General features: G+C 34.3%; 1 pseudogene across 1 annotated transcript; it reads right to left on the bottom strand.

Annotated features, from left to right (window-relative positions):
* Positions 1-2,898: 2,898 nt before the first annotated feature.
* Positions 2,899-7,386, bottom strand: LOC143580940 (protein FAR1-RELATED SEQUENCE 11-like; annotated as a pseudogene). Its single transcript, XR_013143746.1, has 4 exons — positions 7,120-7,386; positions 5,513-6,515; positions 4,477-4,920; positions 2,899-3,797 (listed from the first exon to the last, which is right to left on the bottom strand). The product of XR_013143746.1 is annotated as a protein FAR1-RELATED SEQUENCE 11-like (transcript).
* Positions 7,387-7,860: the final 474 nt, after the last annotated feature.

Raw genomic sequence — 7,860 nt, 5'->3', positions numbered from 1 at the left:
GACTTAATGGTTAATCAGTTGATAACTCACGTGCTGCAAATAACCGTCGTAACACGCGGGTCTAAAAATTAAATTTTGTAAAATTGATTATATAATGTCTTGGATTAATCAGATTATAATTTTTATATATAATGAGTGTTGTTGCTTGTTAAGGTATTAGTTTTTTTGTTATAGAAAGTTTGTAAATAGTTTAGGTATAATAAAATTAGAAATTTAGGTATAATGAATGTTATTGTTTAACGATCTGCAGACATTAAAAAACAAACAGTATTCTTCTTACAGACTGCAGATGTTTGGCCCACCTCTTTTTCTACAGATGTCTGCCGGTGTGGTCCGCAGACTATAGACATTTTACCTCTGAAAAAACAAACACCTTAGATATGAGCTCTTCCGCTAAAACGAATGTGCTCTTTATGAAGCAAGCTTTTGGTGAATATTAGGGGTGATCATACAAGTCTTACCGGCTTGACCGACCCAAACTCGGACCCAATTAATACTAAAGACGAGACCTGAGAACCGCTTGAATGTTAATAATCGGTGTAGGTCCTAAACGAGTTTCTCGAGCATTAGAACCAGTTGTTAGTATATGACCCATTTGTTTGATATAAGACGGTTTTTAATTGGGAAATTATTAGACTTGCTTTGCAATTTGTAGAAAACAATAACCCAAACATAACTAACATAAAATTATAACTGTTACTAATTAGTATCAACCAAATATATATTATGTGCAAATCAAAGCTTCTTTTCATCATACATACACAAGGGTATGTAACAAATGATATTTTCTCATTAAACGTGTCTTAAAAAACAATTCAAACTAATGACAAATCGAGTTATAAAGACTAACAAAATCAAATAATAAATCAACTAGGTTGTATAGTTGATTTGTAATATCATGGGCCTTCAACCTGTTACTGGACTAGGAACCCGATTAACTACCTATGCTATACCTGAAAACCGACCCTATTAAAGTATAAGCGGGCTTCACAAGTTCATATGTGACGTGTCTTGTGGGTATTAACTAGTTTATGCTCACCCTCGTTTAATATAAAGACACCAAAATTAAATGGATTACATATGATCCTCCAAAACCAGCATAAATTTTGTGTTATGTATTGATTTTGCTTTCACAATAAACTTGTTTAATATCACCTTTCATGGTTGAGTTATTCTACAAATGTTAATAAAAATGAGAAGTGTGATAAATCGTAATAAAAATGAGAAGTGTGATGAATCGTAATAAATTAACATGTGTTAAATAGGAACCAAAGGAAAAAGAATATAAAAGTAGTGGTAATACACATTTTCTCTCTACACATGTAAGTCACATGTTAATTACCCCATCATTTTTAAACGTCTATAACTTTTTCATATGATATTTTTTTTTAAAAAAAAACACCATAATAACAAGCGTTTTTTATCTTTAATATGAGTATGATTTTGTTATATAAATAAAAAATAATTTACGTCATTGTGTTTTTTTTCTTACAATTGTGTCTTCAGTTTGTCAATGTGTTTTTTTCGTCATTGTGTCTTTCAACTGATAATTGTGTTTTTTTAAATACTAATAACACCGTTGTGTAATAATATGTAAATATAATGAAAAATACCAACAAATTGTCTGATACATAAAACACAATGATGAATACATATTACATAATAAACTGAAATGTAAAACACAATAATGAATACATATAACACGATAGCCTCAAACGTAAGACACAATTGTAAATACATATAGCGCAATGACTTGAAACGTAAAACACAATAGAATCTACATATTACACAATACACAATGAACATAATACTATTTTTCTCAACTTAAGTGAATGTTGAGCACAATGACTAAAACACAATGATAAGTAGAAAGACAAATGTTGAACATAAAGATACAATGACGAACAAAAAGACGCAATGATGTAATCTTTGTTTTAATATGAGTAACAATTAAAAAACACAATAACCAAAATCTAAAAAACTATGCATAGAAAAACTCAATTAAAAAACACAATAGACAAACAAATAACACAATATAAAAAAAACCCACTAACTTTTTTTTTATTTTTATATAACAATATGATATTCATATTTAAGATAAAAACGTTTGTTATTATGGTATAAAAATTTCAAAAAAAATGTCGTATGAAAAAGTTATAGACATTTTAAAATAATGAAGGAATTGACATATGCATTGCATGTGAAGGGAGAAAGTCATCATAAGTGAGTTATTACTTTTATGTCCTCATCAATTTTTATTCTTAAATTAATCTCCACTATTCAAATTTAAATTCAATGAATTAGATTTCTTCTCTGCCTTCTCATTTTTGTTATCCTTTGTATTTTAACTTTACCCCCACTTTTCAACTCATCTTCGTAAAGACATGTTCTTAGCAAACAAAGATTTACTTTTAAAAAAAAAAGTCATCATATTTAAAAGACATGTTCCATGCACGCTACAGGTTTACTAAAGTACTGGCATGGTAAAGGATAAAACACACCAAATAGTTTGGTGAAACAATTGACTAGTGCACAAGCTGGGCTTTTGGGAACAGAGACCAATTCGTACCAAGATATGAGTATTTTCAGAACCGGTATCGTAAGGAACCGGGTCTGGACTGGGTATGTGTCCCACCGGGGACAACCTGGAAGTTGTTCCGGAGTCTGGTATTTCGTGCACCTCTACTGAGACTATTTTCCATCTGGCATCTGTTCGTAAACATGCATGGCCCTTGCAATTGAAAAACTAATGGCCCGAAAGAAGCCCAAGGCTTGGTTTACCTGACAATTCAACAATACAAACAAGTAAAACAGTTCAGCTCGATCCACTTTTGGCCCGTTACCCAACAATAGAAACACGTAAAACCATGAAACAGTTGCAATAAGAACAGTCATTGCATTGACAAAAGATAGTAATTCCGATGTGTATTAACACGAAAACATAATAAAATTATACATCTAGCCTTTTAAACCATATACCTACAGAAACCCAAGACCATCTTCATTAATATCATCTTCCATCAACGGGCAGTCATTAGAATCATGACGGAACTGCCCGCAACATGGCACAGAGCACCGCTTTCGCTTTGACCTTCTCTCTTTTACCTTCCCAAAAGTCAACGCTTCATGAGTAAAACTTTGAACAATACTATCCGAATCTTCAACTTCTGGATGAATCAACGAATCAGGCGGACTATTATTATAAGTCATATTATTATTATTAACACCACTAGAAGGTCCCGGAAACTCCTTGACCCGAGTCAACACCAAGTCAATTTGGCCACAACAAAGTTCAATCTTTCTTCAGTCTCCATAGCTTCAGAAACTAGACTCGAAACCATTGACTGCAACATTGAGTGTTGACTCGAATTAGGGTCAACAACGGGTTTCGCGTAGTTTAAGGAATCGCGCCAACGAACAGGTAAGTATTGATATGGTATGTGAAAACAGTTGTTTGTTGAAAGAACGCGAAGAACGTGTCTACATAAAATTCCCGAGAATTCAAAGTCATGGCGGGTGCAACTGATGAATTCATCATGTGGGACCCACAGAACTTTGCAGCCGCCGTTTATTTCTGTGTGGTGTCTCACGATGAAGTAATTGTTGTCGACCAATAGAGATGCGTATTGTGGGGCCAACACGAGTTGTTCTTGGAATTTGGTAAAGGCGTATGGTGTGAGAACTGTGGCTGCGTGTGACTCGATTGGTGAACCAGTTTTTAATGACACCTTTCGGCGGTTTCTAATCAATTTCTGTTTTAATGTAGCTTGGTCTTTAGCATCTATAACCATTGCCACCTGGATATTAGTAGCATATTAAATGATAGCTACAACAGATTTTTGGCGATATATGTGACAAATAAAGTACAAGGTGAAAAGTGTTTTGGGTCGTCAACCCGGCCCACCAAAAAGTAACCGTTTTTACCCAAACCCATTTTGACACGTTACTAATTGCCCAACCGTTTTACCCGCAGAATTTTAGTTATTAATAGGCCTGTAAAAGAATCAAATATTCAGTGAACTGTTCGACTGAAAGTTCTTTTATGTAACAAGAGCATAGTTTTTTTTTCATTTAGTTAAACAAACATGTCTCGTTCGTTCATTATGTTCGTGAATGTTTATTCATTTAAATTTGTTCTTTTACATTCATTCTATGTTCGCTAGTTTACATTTGTTAAAAGTTTGTTCTCTATGCTCATTAATATTTTTGCGGCCCAACACATTGTTCAATTATGTTCGTTCGTTTACGTTTATGAACCGTTCGTTCATACCGTTTAACAAACATAAACAAACTTGTTCATTCATTTTCTTAATAAACAAACACAAACAAGAAACCCCGTTCGTCAATTTTCCTTGTTCGACCGTTTGTTCGGTTAAAGTTAAACAAGCAAGCACGAATATAGCGTGTTCGTGTTACCCGGCCCACCCATCAATCTTCCACCTCGAATTGATAGATTTCAAGAAAAGAAGGCGATACCTGCTCTACAAAATTTTCAAGAACCAATTGTGCACTTAAAAACCGTTGGATGAAAGCGTTGATAGCCTCATATTGAAAAGTACTAGTCATTCCAGCAAAGAAGTAACATCTCAAAAACGGGAGTGCCCAAAACGCGCGTAAAGCATACAAACTAACAATGTGCTTGTTTCCGTGGAATCCATACGCATCAACCATCTCTCTCCATCCCAATTCAAACTCATCAACCGAGTGCAAATTATAGAGCCCATGAAACTCGGCTTTCCATTGACCATATTGTGAGCCCAGAAGTGCAGAAAACCAATCTGAAAACTTGGAAACTATATGCCAAATGCAAAAGGCATGTTTTGTTCTTGGCATTTCAATTGCAACTGCTTCTTTCAGCCACATGTTTTGGTTGGTTAATATTGTTTCAGGAGCCTTTTCGTTCATGAATCCTAAAAATGTCTGATACAAAGAATAAATTATAAGGAACAAGTCGAATGGGTCAATGTTACCCAAACGGATTTTGTTTGTTGACAACTTCCTAAATCATTCTGCTAAAAAGGGATTCTTATTAAAATAATATTAACTTTTAATTGTATTTCCCACGCTAATTATATATTATAATAAAATGTATATAATTTTGGACATAAAAGTGTTTTTAGGTCAACGTAAAGTGTTCTAGGTCAACTCATCAAGAACAGTTAAGGAAAACCAATCTGACCAGATATCTTTGTGAAACACATTTACTTATAAATGGTTCAATTAACTAAAAAGGAACAAACCAAGCGGGTCAAATGTCACCCAAAGGGTTTTCTTTAATGTATACATTGTACAACTTCCTAACTCGTTTTGTTTAAAAAAAATATCAATAATAATGTTAACTTTTGTAAATTCATATTTCAGTTTTGACACACTAAATGTTAGAATATGATCACAAAGTAGTTTAGGTCAACATAAATGTTTTACGTCAACCCGTTAACAAAACCCGATTTGACCAGTTACCCAGCGTGCCTATTTTGTCACCTCACATGAAAAACATAATAAAGTTTCTAACCTTTAAGGCCCAACAGAAAGACTGCATATTCTCATCCCGTAACAGCACACAACCAAAAAAGCAATTTTGACCATAATTATCAACTCCAAGCCAAATTCCAAGAATCATATCCTAAGCATCCAATCGATGAGTCGTGTCACAAATCACAACATCCCCAAACGTCTCAAAAGATCTAACCGATGAACCATACGTCCATGCAATATGTTCCAAACGGTTATTTGCATCAATCTTGAAATTATATCTGAAGTTTGGATCTTTATCCTTTTTGTCCTTGCACATTTTAAGAAGGTCAATCACGTCATTATCTCGGTCAACATTCCTAAATGACTGAAGTAAATTCCTCACATCAATTTCATTAAACGGTAAACAACCGAGCTTCACGCCCTTTTCAAGTTCCATCAATCTTAACATCTGTCTAACAGACATCCCGGATTTTGCAAACATGCATATACGACTTTTGTCATCTGACGACATTGTGCAGTATGCAGGAAGAACTTGGTCATCATTTGACTTTAAAAGCTCATGATTGTGAACATTGCTAAAACCCGTGATCCGCCATTCTGGAACATCAAAATCGGCACATTTCACGATTTGCATATACGCTTGACATCCACAACGTGACGACTTTCGGTTTCTTTGTATTTTCCCGTCTTCTGATGGCTTTATTTGTGGGTACCCACCACGGTGGCAGGTGAAATCCCGCCTTGTAATCCCCCTCCCGACACCATCTTTTCCACGTGTACGATGGCGGCGAATTGAAAAGCCGCATTGTTTTGCAAAGCTACAGTAAAACTCATAAGCAGCATCTTGAGAAACAAACCTTTGACCAATAAAAGGTACGAGGTTGACCGAAGTTTGTCTAGACAGAATTGTGTCTTCCGGTATCTCCTCAATCGTGCCAATATCATCAGCAGATAAATCTGTACCGTTCTCTGATGTTTCTTTCACCACGTTCATTATCTCCGACATTGATTATATAAAAAGATAAATTAAAGTATAGTACCTGCATATAAGAAGATTTTAATACACTAATGGATAAATAAGATGACACAAAAATAATATATAGAGACGACAGAATGGGTAATTTGAATAACTGGTCAAAACAGATCTAGGTCGAAGCGTGGAACTTTTGATACAGGTCAAAACAAGTCATATTCGGTTGACCAAAAAAAAATTTTTGCCAAAAGCTTTTTTTTTTTATAAATAGTTACAGAGTCAAATATAATGACAATAAACTATTATGAACAGAATGATTTAGGAGATTTATCCATATAAAAAGGCACTTAAGAAGCTTTTAACTCATTTGACCCGTTTTCTTTTAACTTATTACATACACCTTTGGCATGTTAACTTAAACTTAATCAACCCATTTAATTATTTATGGTTAAATGGGAAATAATTGCACCTCAAATAATATATTAACTAATCACATCGCTTATTCACGTGTAAGCCTTCAGAAACTAGAAGCCCAAGGGAAAAAACAACTAAACGGGTCAGAATTACCACCTGAATAATATATTAACTATCAATTACATAACATATTCCCTTGTAAGCCTTCGTAAAATAGAAGCACAGGGGAAGAACAAACAAGAAGCAAGTAACCTCACCTATTAAGGTTGCAATCTACCCATGATTGAGACTATCTCCATCTTTCCAAACACTACCATTCAGCAGCAACGACAATGTAACCAACCAATACAGTGATCTGTAATTTCGTCTTTCAACGGTAACAAAAATAAGCTATTAGAATCCAGCACAAATATATAGCAAAATGAGCACTACCGTAAGCTGCCCAAGTGCATAAGGATAAACAAGCAAGAGTATTATAATACTTGAACAAAACAAATAGAGAAATGATTATATGCAATGTTGATGACGTTTAGCCTCAATCATCCAGCTCAGATTACATGAGTATTTTCCAGTGATGGCATAAACAACATGGTTTTAGTAGCTGTAGCTGTTACAAATTATGTTACAGAATCATAAGCTAATGCTCTGAGACTGCAAACCAATACCTATAACTACTGAATTTTCATTAACTTTGAGTGCAGATACTGAAACAAGAATTATTAAGCACCTAAAACGCATAATAACCGTCCATCATTCAGAGAATAATCACAATCACAATCACAATCAAAGGCAAAAAAATGAAAGCATCATAGTATAGTAGTAAACTAGGGCTTGAAATCCATACTAGTTAACAAATTCCTCATCATCACTTATTCAACAGCCGGCAGGTAGTCATCAATTGTTCGACATTACATTTCAACTACGAAATGAAATAATTGCCATGTACTTACCGGATGGATGAAGAAGCAACGATTGAGATTGAAATCTCGTGATCTTAC

This window comes from Bidens hawaiensis, unplaced genomic scaffold, assembly GCF_021521415.1.
Source record: "Bidens hawaiensis isolate Kalapana, Puna unplaced genomic scaffold, B.hawaiensis_p1.1 tig00030769_1, whole genome shotgun sequence".
NCBI lineage: Eukaryota > Viridiplantae > Streptophyta > Magnoliopsida > Asterales > Asteraceae > Bidens > Bidens hawaiensis.
The sequence above is the reverse complement of the archived record's forward strand: the minus strand, read 5'-3'. Positions and strand labels throughout refer to the sequence as shown.